The sequence below is a fragment of the Grampus griseus genome, assembly GCF_964374135.1.
Source record: "Grampus griseus genome assembly, chromosome: 2".
Lineage (NCBI taxonomy): Eukaryota > Metazoa > Chordata > Mammalia > Artiodactyla > Delphinidae > Grampus > Grampus griseus.
This window is the reverse complement of record NC_139018.1, coordinates 84,802,421-84,820,300: the sequence shown is the minus strand read 5'-3', so window position 1 is coordinate 84,820,300 and position 17,880 is coordinate 84,802,421. Positions and strand designations below refer to the sequence as shown.

Here is a 17,880-nt window from a genome sequence, read left to right as displayed (position 1 = left end):
AAATGTTGTACCAATTGTACTAATACTCTCACTAATGGCTGACTTTTTTATACAAGGCCTTAGTGGTATAAAAGCTCCTCTGGAAGTCTATAACATCAATAATGACTGGCTGATATTAACAGATTCTAAGGCTAGTTATCATTTACCACTGTATATATGTTGAATAAAAGTGTTTTCAAAATTCCATGTATTTATGAGAACAAAAAAATTGCATATATAAAGTCCCCAAGTTGTACACTTTTGAGCTCCTTAATTAATGGCAGAAACCATCTCAATTTTTATAACAACTCCAGCATCTAGCACAGTACCTGGAAGTGGAGTATATCAGTGTGTGTTAAATGAATAGTCTCATAAAGGAAGGAACTATTACATTAGTTGTCACATCACAAAAACCACATAGCTTTTGTTCATTTGACAATAGCCAATCCCAAGGAAGTTTGTAACAGCTTTCTTAAAACTGAACTCCTTTCCTTTCCCCTGAATCTAGGAGGATCTCTTCTTAAGTAGCGTTGAAACGTCTTAACTTTTTAAAATTAAATATAAAAGCTTCTTAATTATTGGCAGTAATTGTATCATTATTTCCTTACCAGAAACTAAACATTTGCTCCTAGACCTAGCATAAGGTTGGCCCTAAAGGTAAAACAGGGGATGGCATAAGGGCATAGTTTAAATAAGGTGCCTCTTTATTCATATGGTTGCCTGTTTTTCCCTTGAACTACAACAGAAACTGCCACAACTTGGCATCAAGAAACCCAGGTCCTTTGTCTTCTTTATTTGACATCTGGCGCCTACCTAAGCACAGGTCTGTGGATAGGCTCCTTCTTCCATCTCCATAATTTACTGCATTATTAGAATTACCCATTCCAAATAACAACACAGTGAAATTTCAGTGCATTCTCAGCCCATGCTGCTTTATTGCCAAAATATATATGTACACAGGCGCAGAGTTTCCAACTTTTACAGCAGTTCCTTTTTACAGCAAAGAATATTTCTTCTAATATCCCAAAGATGCATAGATTAGAAAGCAAGCTGCCTTTTGTAAAACTTCAAACATTCAATTAATTCTTTTAACATTATCTTATATACCAATGAGGCAATGAAGAAGATCTGAACAAGTAAAAACAAAAGCTACTGAAGTAAAACTCTATGCAAAGGTTATTCTAACATGAATCTTTTAAATTACCAGCGATAGGTGGTTTTAAGGTAAGCGCCAAGACTATTACTGTTGTTTACGGACTGATGATAATGTATTGCCAGAATATTTATCCCTGGGAGAAAATTATACTTTAATCTATGGCATGGCATACCATCACCAGGGGAGACAAAATCTTTTGAAAATTCTAACCTTAAGATATCTACTCTTGACTTTAAAAGTTTACGGGTATGGGGCTTCCCTGGTGGCGCAGTGGTTGAGAGTCCGCCTGCCGATGCAGCGGACACAGGTTCGTGCCCCGGTCTGGGAAGATCCCACATGCCGCGGAGCAGCTGGGCCCGTGAGCCATGGCTGCTGAGCCTGCGCGTCCGGAGCCTGTGCTCCGCAACGGGAGAGGCCACAACAGTGAGAGGTCCGTGTACCAAGAAAAAAAAAAAAAAAAGTTTACGAGTATGGGTTCCTGGAGAAATCTGTGATGTCTGGGCTTCTAATATTAACATTTTAATATGGCCTAGTGGAAATAATAGGAACAGAGATTAGAGAAACTCTGTCCTTAAATCTTTACTGGTTTCATTGTTTGGTAGACATTTTATTGATAAGTACCAAACTGAAACTTTACATATGGGATATGACATTTCACTTCCTGAACTGGGTAAAAGGACTATAAGTTATTCATTAGGAACTACTGGAAAGTTACCATTCCACTTAAACATTCCTAAAGGTATTCAAAGTGAAATCCCACAGTGAAGATTAAAATGAGGTTGAAATAATTTTGGAAAAATTATTTTTCAATCATAGAACATGAAACCTGGAAGGGGCCTAGTGAAAATCATCCAGTCTAATCTTGAATTCTCTTCTACTTAGGTCTCTTTCAAATATAATGAATCACATTTGTACATTACTTGTCATGATCACATGTACTTACATGGGTTATTTCAAAGTCAGGAATCATCTCAAAAAATTTTAAGCTATTACAATGAACTGATCTATTTTCTTCATCAAGTAAGAAAATAAACAGCAAGGTTTTTCTTTTTTACAAAATGGGAAAACTTGCTCCTGTCTACCTGGCATCAAAAGCTTTAGGCAACAAATTATGAAGTCTAACCAAAACATCAAGGATAAAACTCTGGCTATAAAAAAATTTCTTTAAAAACTTAAATACAGTAACAACAGAAAAACCAAACCACAGATGTATCTATATTTTAAGGACTATTTCCATAAAATGGAATGGGCTCCTTTGCTGGAAGGATCTTTTATGGTTGGGTAAAGCAGTACCATCCAAAGAGTCACCTAGTTACCTGAAAATCCTGGAACATCTGAAATATGTCCATGTTGCCTCTATTCACTTCCAAGATTCTAGTCTTAAGAGATCCAAACTTAAGCCACATAAATTGTATCAGACAAACCCCATCCCTAGTTACTCTACATCTTCCACACTGGTATTCCATACTCTTTCTGAAACTCTGCACCTTTCTATTATAGCCATAGCAGCTTCTTTATTTATTTGAACATGCTTAGTTTGTGCCTTTTGTTTTAAACATGCTTGGGGACTAATGGAACCAGGCAAGAGGTTAGAGGGTGAGCACTGTTATGCTCTATTCCTGACAGTTTGAATGTCTTATGGTTGCCCCTGTTTATCTTCTAGCTTCCATTTTCAATGGAAGTAAGATAATCTTAGAAAATGAAAATAATCCAAACAATAAATTCAAGCTAGTGGTTTAAGTCTCTATTGCTTCATTATTAATAAATGCATATATCTAATTACTAGTAGCCACATAACACTGGACATTTTCAACCATGCATTAGAATATTATACTCTAAAATAAGAGTTATGGGCCTGCCACTATTGCTTGCACTTCCATCCAGACCCACTTTTAATAAACATGCAGAGTAAACCCCTTGACTCAGAGGAAGTAGAGGAAATTACATGCAAAGTTTCAACTGAAAATGTGGGTTAATAAAGTGATTGCTTAGAAATGTAGGCAGGTGCTCCACATCTATCACAATGCTGCTTCAGAACAGAGGTACAAAAGTCAAACACAAAAAGGTTAAAATTAGGACCACTATTCAGTTATAAAAGGATTAATTGCAAATTCTGGTCCTTTTGGGTAGAGAATGATGTAAAAAATTTGGGAAAATAGAGTACTGAGAGATGTCCTCTGGAGCAGTGAGTTTTCTTGGCCATTTACTGACAGTGATGGCATACAAGAGCATAGGTGGTATAGAGATGATGAAGATGCTCTTAGGCAGAATAGTTTGATTCACATTAATAAGCATTACCTGCACAGCTCCCTGGGGAAAAGGAGTTCATGAACAGCAGAGCTAATACAATGTAAACTCAAAAATCAATGCCCTGAAGTTTAGCATAGCCCTCTGCTTTTGAAAACTATTGGCCAAGGAATCCTTCCAAACATGGTATAATTAACAGCCAAGCAATGTTCTGAATAAACTAGAAGCAATTTGCTTGCACCAGCAGCACCATGAGAATGTAAACTCCTGGAGGCCAAGGGTCTCTTCATATTTTGCATATCACAGGTACACAAAGAGTAAACATGAGACCAAAACAACATTGAAAAGTATCAACCATACTTTGAGACTACAAAAACTTGTAGCACATTTGAGCATTTAAAACTATGAATGTTGCTATTAAGGGTAATCTTTAATTGTTCTAAGTAACTATAAACTGTTACTGACATCACTGTAATATGCAGTGGTGTCCTCATGATCGTGCAGATGTTTGAATATTGCTTGGTTATTCCAATGTCTCTTAACACAAAACTGAAGACATAGGACATTTAAAGAGGAGCTATAATCAATTTAATATAGCCTTCTCTCTATCCTTTGGAGTTGCCATTTAAGAATTTAATATTCAAGAGGCACTATTTTCTTAGATCCACTCATCTTTCAGTTTCTTCCCCTGGGAAAACAAGGGAACACAGTCACAATCCTTTCAGGGATCTTCAAGGTGCTAAATGGCCAAGATGAACATGAGGTAAAAGGGAGTAAGAAGTCACCCTCATTCTGTTATTACATCCTGATGTGAGAGCTGTATGATTCAGATCAAGAAACTAGTTTGCTGGGTTCTTGTTAAAATAAGCAGTCACAGGCCACAGGCCTTGGCACATCTACATTAGACAGTGTACTGTCTCTGGCCATTCCCTTCAGTCCTTTTGCTTTATACCTTTAAATCCTAACGCCCCTACACTAACAGGCATGAGGAAAAGCCAGCTATAGTCTGTCTTTTTAAACTCTAAATATATACACACAGCAAACTTTTCTCTAAAAAATGTACCCAGGAAACTAATGGAGAAAGATGAGGTGACAAAGCAAAAAGTATGCCATTTTATAAATGCCTGTTGTTAAAAGAAACATAAGCAAAATCCCCACACGATGAGCTTCAGTGGGGTTACTCAGTAGGAGTACGTTTCCAGGTTAAGCATCAGAAAAGCTTAAATGGCTCTAACCCTCTGCTCTAGCAAACAAGTAGGGTCTTTAACCTTTAACTTGCACAAACGTTGCTATTTCTCACATAATGATATACTCATATACATTCATAGTTTTGTTTTTTTTTTTAAGTACCTTTTACATACTCTTTACCTACAACATCTTTTTCCTTTCATGGAATTCTGTTATCACAGAGCCTCAAACTCAAGTAGTATTCTACTGTACAACCGTGCTAACGCAACTTAGTATACATGCAAAACTGTTATTGCTACTGAAATTCTACCTCTTGAAAATTGTTTGTTTTATGGCTTTTTTTTTTTTGCAATAGGAAATATTCTTTCCTATATACTGTGCTATTTTGCATTCATTACCTTTTCAGAGGTATTTTTTTAAATGTTTAAATGCTTTTCAGAAGTGGATTCTCCCAGGCACTAAACTAATTGAACCAGGAGTACAACTACTTTAAGTACACTATAAGAATCTAAGCCTGGGTCCCTCGAGATTTGCTGCCCAAGAGTCAATTTCTTTAAGCCTGCTTCTGCACACAAGACACACCACATTAAAAAAGTTTTGCATTTCCTATCATACTAACTATAGAATCTGTGGCAATAAATCCTGGACTCTCCTAATACTGAGATTTAAAAATCACCCCAGAAAACTGCCATTTCCAAGTTCTCAAGAAAGCTTTTAGAGGTAGGAATTTCTTTTCTACAGAAAGCTATGCTTTCAGAACAAAACAACTTTTATTTCTACAAGGAAAAGAGAAAAGAGTGAAAGCTGTCTGAGGCAATTTACTATAACCAAGCAGGGAGTTAGTTAATATTAATACATGGCAACCTAGGTAGTCTCCATTTAGCTACATTGCCAATTCTCATGAAAAGGTCTGGAATCTCATCAATACACAATTCAGCAAATTTGGAAACAGGAAAAGCCCAAGAGAAATTAATCTAGGACACTCAACTACTGACCAGTGTTCTTCTGTTAACATGTAGCATACTGCAGATAGGAAACATAAATGGTCTTCCGATTAGAAAAGCACTCACTTGAGCAATTAACATAGCATCTCAGTAAGACATGCAAAATGTAAAATAATCTGATGCAAAAAGAGTGGGAAAACAATAAACCTACAAGACATACAATGTGAAAACAGTGTAAGAACAGTCTCACCTCAAAGAGAGCAAAGCAGAATCATGAAATGGGGCCTCATTTTGATATAAGGTTTCATAACACACAAAGGCAACTTGGTTTCCTACCTCATGGAAAGCTTAAAAATCCTCAAAGACAGTATCTCACCTTATGACCCCATATTTCTATTCATAAATGAGTCTTTTGGGCCTTAATCTCTTTTCCCCAGGGAGAATATCACGGATTCAGATATTTATGAGAAAAGAAAAGGTCTAGATTTTCCACTCTTTTTACACTATTAGTTATTATCAATAATTCATCCTGAAGTTTAAATTATTACTAGGCTCATGCACTAACCCCTAACATGGCACTACAATATGCTACCAAGCACTAATGCTTACAAAACTATACACATCTCAAAATGGAAGACATTGGTGATTTTGTTGTTCTTAAACAACTTGTAACATCTGTCCACAAGTATTAAAATATACATATATATATTTCTATTGCACATATCCCATTTTTGTTCAACTTTTTAAAAGAAAAACTGCCAGCTAACATGGATGAGCAAAGGAAAGGAAGTAGGCACAGCTACAGATTGAGGCATAGTCCTGCCTAAAATTATAGCTTTTGCCATCATGAAGTGGACCAAAATAGACCAGGAAAAACAATGTAGATGTATTAAGTAAACACTGGGCAAATACAACTGGAATATACCCATTTTGTTAAATGCCATCTGGTGAAAATCATGGAAGATGCAGATGCAGAAACAACCTGAAAGCATTAAACAGTGGTTCTCTTAACTTTGAAATGAAAATATGTAAAGCAACTGGAGAAGATGAGTCTGATACACAATTATTCAAACAAGTGGGCCAGAGATGGTTTCACTGGTGCTGACAGTAGAGGGTCTCTATCCCCTGCCAAACAATCCTACCCAAAAAGTTGCCCAAAAAAACATGGGGAGGATGGGTAACAGACAACTGAAGATACAAATTCTCCATATGATATTCCCAACATACCAACGGGACTCATGTATGTAGGTTCCATTCTGTCTTTATCAATTCCAAAATACTGATAGAAAACATCAGGAAGTGGCTGAGAATTTAGAGAAAAATTTAAGTTACCTTTATCCAAGTTACTTCTACTATGCTTTACCACTCAGTAATTGCCCCCAATTAAAGGAAATTATATTTTATCTATATTATGTAATTATTTTACTAAAACGCTTCCATGTGCCAATTCAAATTGGTTGACCAATTTAACTAATCATTAAGAGTGCTCAATATTTCCAGTTTTTGGCTATTTTTATCACTCTCAAATTCTGGTAAATCTGCCCCAAGATTTCAGCAGCACAACATGCATGGCCCTGGGTAAACATTCCCTGTATCACAGAGATGATCTAAGATGATTTGTTCTTAATTTCATCTAACCAGCTGTAAATTCTTTCTCTACTTACAAAAACTTATAAAGGTTTCATTCTTCTTATGTAAACACCTGGCAATTCATACAATGGTCCCCTGTTGATTTGGAAGCAAGGACGGCTTTACCCTGTAGTCTGTTCATCAGATAGTTATAAGTTTTAACAGGAAGAAAGGAAATTCATTATTTCTTACTGGAACTATTTTTCTTGTTTGAGTTTTTTCAGACCCTGGATTTCTTCTAAATCTACACTGACCTAACCACAGTCTGGGAACATTTCTTCTGAGGCCCATTCTCTGATGAGAAAGTTCAGTTCCAACTGGGGGAAGTTACCTCAGTCCCAGCCTTTTCAGCCAAACATACACCTATTGCCTAGAAAAATAAATCAAATACCCAAGAACCCATCTTGGATCAAAGGGAAAAAGTTACTTATCCTTTTACAAAAAACAAAGCTATAGAATGTGAAATGCCATAAAGTCAGATGGAGCTGCATAAAGCATTTTCACTTCTTTTTCTTAGGAGAAAGGAGTAATATGGAAACTTTCCTCGTTTTTTCCTCCACTCCTGTATGTCCAAAGGTGAAGGCAGGTCATACTGTAGGGTCCATCCCAAGATCTTCTGAACAGAAAAACCACTTTTGCCACTTTTCTTCCAGCCTTAGCAGCATGTAAAACCAAGTCTCAAGTGCTATATAAATAAGACTGCACGAAAAAGAAAGAACTAATTTTAATACAGTAGCTTCTCATCCTAGGGTGGTGAAGAGGGTTCCATCCCTGGACTCAAAACTGTTTAGTTCCCTTTTACCAACTTTTCACTAAACCCAAGCATGCATTCATAGGGTTAGCATCTGCACAATGTGGTTATTCCTTAGAAGAATGAAAAAACATTTAAAAATACCATATATCCAAAGACTTCTGAGAAAGAAGTCCACCACAGCTTCCTTCTCCAGGAGAAATATCCCTCTTATCATCCAAAAATGTGGACTTACACATGTAAAAATGTGTATTTATAGAGTTGTGATAATGTACTCACATATGCAACTAACCTTGTGATATCTTGTCTTTATGCTTCTTTATCACATCAAAGGTTTTACTGCAAAATTGGACCTTTGTTCTTATCCAGTAAATCTATGCCAAAGGATGAGCCAGGTATTAGAAATATACGTAATTTTTTAAGCATCTCTTTCACTTCAAATTAGAACACATATTTGGAATTTACTGCTGCAAGTCTCAACTGTGCTTATCACAACAGTGGCTAAAACTGGAAGACGTTAAAAAAAACACCCTGATGTCACGCACGCTTGCTATTTCGTCTTCTTGTCTGGAACAAAAGGTAAAGAATTCACAAATATCACCATCTAAGCACCTGTTTCAAATGATATCAGCCTTCAGCTTGTAAAATTATTTGTGATTAAGCAAATTGCAGCAGAAGATGTATATCAGTTGCTTCTTTCTTCCTAGAGAAGTTAGCAGGATGACTGCATCCCAGGGGCTTCTCTTCTTTGAATCTGAGAGGTGGAACAAAAAGAAGAGCAGCCTTTTCCAGTCCAAATCATGGAGGTAAAGTTTAGAGAAGAGATATCCACATTTCAAGAATAGGGAAGGTGGCCCGATAAAAGAAGCAGGACAACCCCACTCCAGGAGACAACATAGAAATACCTGGAAATACAAAATAGATTGAAAACAGGAAGATTAAGATAGGTACTTCTATATGAGCTTACTTTTTAAAAATAGTATTTTAAAACACACAGAAAAAAAATTTTTTGGATTACATATTGTTTAAAAGAAAATGTCCAACCACACCACCAAATTCAGTATTATCACTGGAAAAGCAGAAGCAGGGGAGCTTCCCTGGTCGCACAGTGGTTAAGAATCTACCTGCCAATGCAAGGGCCATGGGTTCAAGCCCTGGTCCGGGAAGACCTGACATGCCGCAGAGCAACTAAGCCCGTGCGCCACAACTACTGAGCCTGAGCTCTAGCGCCCACGAGCCACAACTACTAAACCTGTGCACCTAGAGCCCGTGCTCCACAACAACAGAAGCCACCGCAATGAGAAGCCCATGCACTGCAACGAAGAGTAGCCCCCGCTCACCGCAACTACAGAAAGCCCGCGCACAGCAACGAAGACCCAACACAGCCAAACATAAAAAATAAAATTAAAAAAAAAAGAAAAGAAAAGAAAAAAAAGCAGAAGCAGGGACTTCCTCAGCGGTCCAGTGGTTAAGACTCCACCTTTCAATGCAGGGGACACGGGTTCGATCCCTGGTTGGGGAACTAAGATCCCACATGCGTAAGGGTGTGGCCAAAAAAATAAATATATATAAAATAAGAACTAACAAATAAATAAAAAGAAAGAAAAGCAGAAGCAGTAGCCAAGAAACTTACGTAAGTATGATACAAAAAGCTAGAATTACATAAAAACTTGCATTATATAAAATGAGATACACATGTTAATTTTCTCTTATGCAAATGGAATAATATAGTCCATGAAATGATTCTATATAAAACATTTGTGTTGGGACTTCCCTGGTGGCACTGTGGTTAAGAATCTGCCTGCCAATGCAGAGGATATGGGTTCAAGCCCAGGTCCAGGAAGATCCCACATGTGGCGGGGCAACTAAGCCCGCGAGCCACAACTACTGAGCCCACATGCCACAACTACTGAAGTCCATGCCCCTAGAGCCTGTGCTCCGCAAAAAAAGAAGCCACTGCAATGAGAAGCCCACGCACTGCAACAAAGAGTAGCCCCTGCTCACCACAACTAGAGAAAGCCCACATGCAGCAACAAAGACCCAACACAGTCAAAAATAAATAAATATTTAAAAATTAAAAAAAAAAAATCTGTGCTTAAAAGCAGTATTGTAGGACTTCCTTGGTGGTGCAGTGGTTAAGAATCCACCTGCCAAACAGGGGACACAGGTTCGAGCCCTCGTCTGGGAAGATCCCATGTGCTGCAGAGCAACTAAGCCCGTGCACCACAACTACTGAGCCTGTGCTCTAGAGCCCATGTGCCACAGCTACTGAAGCCCGCATGCTTAGAGCCCATGCTCCACAACAAGAGAAGCCACTGCAGTGAGAAGCCCGTGCACCACAACAAAGAGTAGCCCCCTGCTCGCCACAGCTAGAGAAAGCCAGTGTGCAGCAACAAAGACCCAACACAGCCATAAATAAATAAATAAATAAAACCAGTACTGTACTCCAAAGTTGATGCTTAAATACTTAATACTCAAAACCATATGTGTCATCTTACTCAGAATTATCTTCAACTACCTAAGACCAAGAGTGAACAATAAAAATTTTGTAAACTATAAACACAGGTAAAACAATACGTACTGTAGCATGATCGCCAAATGCAAGCGTGTAAAAACATTAGCAGTTCACTGCTGTTAAACATCACACTTGTTAAACTGCAAATATCTGCAAAAGTAAATCAGACAAAAAAAGGACAAATATTGTCTAAGTCCTCTTACACGAGGTAACTAGACTAGGCAAATTCACAGAGAAAGAAAGTGGAATACAGGTAACTAGGAACTGGGGGGGCGGGGGGCTGGTGGCAGGGAAGTGGAGAGTTACTGCTTAATGGGTAATGAGTTTGTTTGGGATGATGAATAAGTTCTGGAAATAGACAGTGGTAATGGTTACAGAACAATGTGAATATACTTAATGCCACTGAATTATACATTTAAATATAGTTAAAATGATAAATTTTATGTATGTATGATAATAAAGAAATAAATCACAGGTGCATATCAAAAGCTTAAATTACTTAAGCTTACAAAAATGGCCAATGGTGACTGGCTGACTAGTCTTCCTAGCCCTCCATTTTTAGTACGTCAGAGATTCAAAAATACCTCTCAACTCCAAACTGACCTTGAATAACCTCTTCTGGTTGAAGACGAGACAGTTCTGATTTAAAACCTACAAAAGGAAAATGTAAATTAATTCAGAAGGTAAAGAACTACAGAATTTGCATTTGTTATAAAAGCAGCAGAGGAAGTGAGAGAAAAAACTGAGAATATCCACATACAGGCCTTTAGAACCCTACGAAGAACAGAGCTGTTTCATTATATAAGCTTACTCAGGCTAGTTCAAAGCTTGCACCAGCCACTAGACTGTTCTGTAGCTCAATTCTAATGGCCAGATAATTGGCAGTAATGTTGAGGGGGAAAGAAGATACAAGCTAGTCCTTTCCACAAGTAAATATGCTGAAAGAATTCTATATAAACCAAATAAGTACCAAAGAAGTCTTTTAAAAATGCACCTTTTGGGCTTCCCTGGTGGCGCAGTGGTTGAGAGTCCGCCTGCCGATGCAGGGAACATGGGTTCGTGCCCTGATCCGGGAAGATCCCACATGCCGTGGAGCGGCTAGGCCCGTGAGCCATGGCCGCTAAGCCTGCGCGTCCGGAGCCTGTGCTCCGCAACGGGAGAGGCCACAACAGTGAGAGGCCCGTGTACCGGAAAAAAAAAAAAAAAAAACACCTTTTTGGGACTTCCCTGGAGGTCCAGGGGTTAAGACTCCATGCTTCCAGTGCAGGAGGCACGGGTTCAATCTCTGAACAGGGAGCTAAGATCCCGCATGCCATGCGGCTTGGCCCAAAAAAAGAAAAAGATAAAAAGCACCTTTTCCTTAATGTCATTTGCTGCAACATGGATGGATGTAGAAATTATCATATTCAGTGAAGTAAGCCAGAGACAGAAAGACAAATACCATATGATATCATTTATATGTGAAACGTAAAAAAAAATGATACAAATGACTTATTTACAAAACAGAAACAGACTCACAGACATAAAAAACAAACTTATGGTTACCAAAGGGGATGGCGGCTAAATCAGAAGTCTGGGATTAACATATACACACTACTATGTATAAAACAGGCAAACAAGGACCTACCATATAGCATAGGGAACTATACTAAATACCCCGGAATAACCTATAATGGAAAAGAATCTGAAAAAGAATACATATGTATGTGTGTACGTATATATATACATACATATATATAAAAAACGGAATCACTGCTGTACACTTGAAACACAACATTGTAAATTAACTATACTTCAATTTTAAAAATGCACCTTTTCTTGTGCTTGCTTCAGCAGCACATATACTAAAATTGGGAATGATACAGAGAAGATTTGCATGGTCCCTGTGCAAGGATGTCACACAAATTCGTGAAGCGTTCCATATTTTAAATTTATTCATTTATTCATTCATTTATGGCTGCGTTGGGTATTCATTGCCGTGCACAGGCTTTCCCTAGTTGCAGCGAGCGGGGGCTACTCTTCGTTGTGGTGCGCGGGCTTCTCATTGCAGTGGCCTCTCTTGTTGTGGAGCACTGCCTCTAGGCGCGTGGGCTTCAGTAGTTGTGGCTCGCGGGCTCTAGAGCGCAGGCTCAGTAGTTGTGGTGCACAGGCTTAGTTGCTTCGCGGCATGTGGGATCTTCCAGAACCAGGGCGCGACCATGTCCCCTGCATTGGCAGGCGGATTCTCAACCACTGCGCCACCAGGGAAGCCCTACTTTTCCTTTTAATCCATGCATGAAACACTACATAAGGCACTTATGTAAGGTACAATACTTATTATGTTTCTCATGTGTCCTGTCTAAAATGTAACCTCCACCAGGAAGGAACCTGTTTTGTTCACTGGTGAATCCCAGGCACCTAGAATAGCATGTGACCCATAATAAGCACTTAATAAAAATTTGTTGAACAACTGAATAGCAGGGCTCTTAAATATACCTAGCCAACATGAGCTAAAATTTAAATAGACAGGTCCTAGAGTTAGGTGAAGAAAGTACAACTATACACTCTGATCTACAAAACTTACAAATACATTCCTGTAAAGCTGGTGCCTTACTACGCATTTCTGGGTCTCTGAACTCACTTGTTTAGTGCTGTTGATTACACAAAAAATGTAACTTTATATTACAACATCTGACTTATTGAGAGGATGAAAAGGGAAAATAGGAATTTTCAATGAAGCTCTTGGGCTAGCCAGATCTGAGTCAAATGACTTTATGTAGTAGTCAGCTTCTAAGATGGTCCTCCCTTACTGCTGCCTCCTGGTATTCACACCCTTTAATAATCCCTTCTAAAAATGAACAAGGGTTCACCTATGTGACTACTGTATAATAAAAAATTTGACTGGCCTTTGTCCCTAGAGGGAGACTACAAATTGTTGGAATTTACAGTAAATGAACCAGTGGAAATTAAACAACACACTCCTAAACAACCAATGGGTCAAAGAAGAAATCACAAGGGAAATTTGAAAATATCTTGAGACAAATGAAAACAAAAACACAGCATACCAAAACTTACAAGATGCAGCAAAAGCAGTGCTAAGAGTAATATACAGCTGTAAATGCTTAAATTAAAAATGAAGAAGGATATCAAATCAACAACCTAACTTTATACCTTAAGGAACTAGAAAAATAATAAATAAACCCAAAGCAGCCAGAAGGAAGGAAAAAATAAATATGAAACCAAAGATTGGTTCTGACAGGGTCATGGGAACCCTTGAATCTGCAGCCAGTTGGTCAGAAGTGCAGGTGGCCTGGGGATCCTCCAAAGTGCTGCTGGCATCTAAAGTGAGGGCAGTCTTCTTGGGGGATCATGCCCTTTTGACTTGTGGGGTCTGCATTAATTCCAGATGGTTAGTGTCAGAATTGTATTGCAGTATACTAGTTGGTGTCTAAACAATGACCAACAGAATGAGGAGGAAGTGACAGTGACTTTTGAGGCAAGGTCATAGATGGGATTGTGGCTTCTGCCTTGCTCTCCTGAATTACTTGTTCTGGGAAAAGCCAGCTGCTGTATCATGACACTCAAGCAGCCCTGGAAGAGGCTGACAGTGGTAGGAATGAGGCTTTCCACCACCAGCATGAATTTGCTAGCCATGTGAATGAGCCACCATGGAATTAGATGACTGCCACCCCAGCTAGTATCTTGACTGTAACCCTGTATGAGACTCCAAACCAGAAACTCTAATAACTCCTGACCCACACAAACTGTGCGAGATAATAAATGTTTACTGTTGTTTTAATCCATTACATTTTGGGTAATTTGTTACACATCAATAAATAGCTCAAGGGCTTCCCTGGTGGCACAGTGGTTGGGAATCCGCCTGCCAATGCAGGGGACACGGGTTCGAGCCCTGGTCTGGGAAGATCCCATATGCTACGGAGCAACTAAGTCCGTGCACCATGACTACTGAGCCTGCACTTTAGAGCCCGTAAGCCACAGCTACTGAAGCCCACGCGCCTAGAGCCCATGCTCCACAAGAGAAACCGCTGCAATGAGAAGCCCGTGCACCACAACAAAGAGTAGCCCCCGCTCGCCACAACTAGAGAAGGCCCACACGCAGCAACAAAGACCCAATGCAGCCAAAAATAAATTTTTAAAAAAATTATTAAAAAACAACAACAACAAACAAACAAATGCTGGGACTTCCCTGGCGGTTCAGTGGTTAAGACTCTGTGCTCCCAATGCAGGGGGCATGGGTTCGACCCTTGATCGGGAAACTAAGATTCCCCCATGCCACACGGCCAAAAAAAGAAAAACAAATGCTGGGTTTGTTGGACAGTTTCTGCCCCCAGATGTGGGCTAGACTATACTAATATAGATGTGCTTAAGTGGATTTATTTCCTCCCCATAAATGAAAGCACACTATACAATGTCCTGGGATTCAATATCCTAGGATAAACCAAAATGGAAAAGAATATAAAAAGAATATAGTTATATGTATAACTGAGTCACTTTACTGTACAGCAGAAATTAACACAACATTGTAAATCAACTATACTTCAATTTAAATAAATTTACTCAGTTGAATTTGTGTTATTTAACAGTCTGCCTGGACTTAATTAAGGTTACAATCCAAGCAACAAAGCCTTGGCTCTAAAAGTATATGATAAAGACTCTACCAGCTAAAGGGTATTTATTCCTTTTCCCCTCTTCTTATTCCTTTTCTTAATATTGAAATACATATAGTTGGAGTTTTTCACTCATCTTTCTTCAATTTTTTTTATTGTAAAATACACACAACTTACAATTTATCATCTTAACCCCTTTTAAGTGTTCAGTTCAGTGGTAAGAAGTACATTCACATCATCGTGCAACCATCACCACCATCCATCTCCAGAACTCTTTTCATATTACAAATCTGAAACTGTACCAATTAAATAATAAACCTCCATTTCTCCTCCCTGCAGCCCCTGGCAACCACCATTCTGTCTGTCTGTCTCTGTGATTTTAACTACTCTAAGTCCCTTATACAAGTGGTATACAAGATTTTAATCCTTAAAGCAGTTCAACATTGAATGTTTTTCATATAATACAATCAAGGTATATGACTAAGTAGATATTATGGTTTGAACTGTGTCCTGCCCAAATTCCTACGTTGTCATATGAATACCTCAAAATATGACCTTATTTAGAAACAGAGTCACTGCAGATGTAATTAATTAAGATGAGGTCATACTGGAGCCAAGTGAGCCCCTAATCTGACTGGTGTCCTTATAAAAGGGAGAATTTAGGACACAGACATACACAGGGAGGATGCCTTGTGAAGACTGGAGTTGTGCTGCCACAAGCCAATGAACTACCCAAAGCTAGAAGAAAAGCGTGGAACAAATCCTTCCCTAGTGCCTTCAGGGAGAGATTATACCAATAATTTATAGTCACTTTTGACGTTCATCCTCTGTTGAAGCTAATGATTTCTTGTTCTACTTCTATCTAGCTATTGCCAATTTGTGTAAACAGTATTTGAAAGCATTAGCCACTATTACTCACTTGCCAAATCCTGAGTTCAGAATTTTGTTTTCTTTTTGAGATGAATATAAAAGCACCTACAAGTCAAGGAAAATGTTCTTCCTGTGATAAGGAAAAATAAAAAGAACATTACAGTAAGGATACAGCCCTCACTTTTGCTGTATGCGTTTATGTGCAAAATTATTCAAATGAACCAAACTAGTCTTAAAAACATCACTATCAAAAACTATTCAGAAGGAACAATCAAAAAGAATTTACTCTCTACCTGCACTGGCATTAATTTTATAAAGATGTCAAAACTCCTGGAGCAGTGGTTCTTGAGTTTTTAAACACTGTCCCCTTTGAGAATCTGATGATGCTATGGACACTCTTCTCCAGCAAAAGACCTTTGCTTTAGTATAAATGATCACTCCCCTGTTTGTGAGGTAGGAAGGAAGAATGTTCTGTTCCTTTCCTCTGCCCAGTATCTTCTTCTCCTAGATGAAATGAAAAAACTACTCTGGACAAAAGCAACACAAACGTCTTATTTAGAAGTATTTCTTTACCTGGTATTTTCAGCTCTGTTAAATCCAGGGCCAGCAAAAAGCATACCAGACACATTCATTTGTATTCGGACATGTCATTCGAACTGGGCCTAACTAATGTGCCAGTTTTAAACAGGCTTCAACAACTCAGAAACCTTTCCCACAATTTAACTGAAAGGTCGAATGAGGGGTCATAACAACCCAAATTACAAAAAAAGGTATCCCATGAAATTAAACAAGAACCGAACACAAATGCCTGACAGTAGTATACTTTGTAACCCCACCCCATTACACAAATTACTTTATAATAATAATTCCCCAAAGTCTTTCTCATTCTCTCTACAAATATATACATAAATAAAAATTGTACACTGACTCCTTTAGTTCTGGAAAACTACGGTTAATTCTACCTAGAGTTAGCTGAGATTAATGCGCCATTAGGCAACTATCAGGTCATACAAGGACAAAACTGCTTTCGCAGATCTTCAAAAAGTTTGAGAGGTGGGAGTGGGAACGAATGCATATAATAAAGGTAAGCAAGAGAACGTACACGATACACAGACTCAAATTAAATCCCAGGAAGTGGGGGAAACCTGTTACACCAAATTTCAAGGTCAAAGGGACAGGGTCACAAAATACTCAGAGCCGCAACAGGCCTCGATTGAGACCCGAGCCTCAGGCAAAACAGTGGACACGAAGTTCGTGAGGCGAGGAGCATAAATAAATCAATAAAACAAAGATATTCTTCAAAGATAAACCGATGGCCGACGCAGAGAATGCCACATATGCACAAGCGTGGGTGCAATCATCGGGCAACAAGCCGAAAGCACAAAGGCAGCCAAGGCAAGGCACTGAGAAGGTCAGTGGCAGGTCGGGTCTGAGTTATGGTGCAACACACCCCCAAAAGTCCGGGCTACCGCCCGGAGGTCACTCACAAGGAAACCCGCGCCTGGCCAAGGCCCGTGCCAGCTGCGGGCAGGCTCCGCGCACTCCGTTCTTCGGACGGCTTGGGCCGCGCCACCTCCTGCTAGTTCCCGTCTTGGCCTTCTCGGCTTACCTCGCACGGGCCAGCAGAAGCACTCGAGCGCCCGGGGTCCGGCCCTCCCCCTGGCCCAAAGGCCAGGGGGCCTCGACGAACCTCACTCCGCCATCTTTGCTCCTCCTCAAGTCCGCCAACCCTGCGGCGGCCGTTTCCACAGCCCGCGCCTCTTCCGCTAACGCTAGTACGGATTGGATAACGACTTGCGCAGGCGCGCTCTTCTTCCGTTGTAGGTTGGTTGGAATGTACGTCAATCAATAGCGCCAGCATCTCTTTTCCGGTCCGTTTTTGCGTCTGATTGGATCTCAGGGTTGAGGTAATAGGGAAAAATGTTCTCGTAATTGTTTCTTAGGGGTGTAAAATTAATTCCGCGTAGAAGCAGTGTCGCTTCGTAGTTAGGTAG

General features: G+C 39.3%; 1 long non-coding RNA gene across 4 annotated transcripts; it reads right to left on the bottom strand.

Moving 5' to 3' along the window:
• Positions 1 to 962: 962 nt before the first annotated feature.
• LOC309818209 lies at positions 963 to 17,633 on the bottom strand. 4 transcript variants are annotated; one of them, XR_014296323.1, is made up of 6 exons: positions 17,374 to 17,625; positions 15,936 to 16,016; positions 11,013 to 11,060; positions 10,476 to 10,559; positions 8,187 to 8,799; positions 963 to 7,842 (listed from the first exon to the last, which is right to left on the bottom strand). It is a non-coding gene; the product is annotated as an uncharacterized lncRNA (long non-coding RNA). The 4 variants fall into 4 exon arrangements; XR_014296324.1 differs by having other exon boundaries at positions 963 to 8,268; positions 8,507 to 8,799; XR_014296321.1 differs by having other exon boundaries at positions 963 to 8,799; positions 17,496 to 17,633.
• Positions 17,634 to 17,880: the final 247 nt, after the last annotated feature.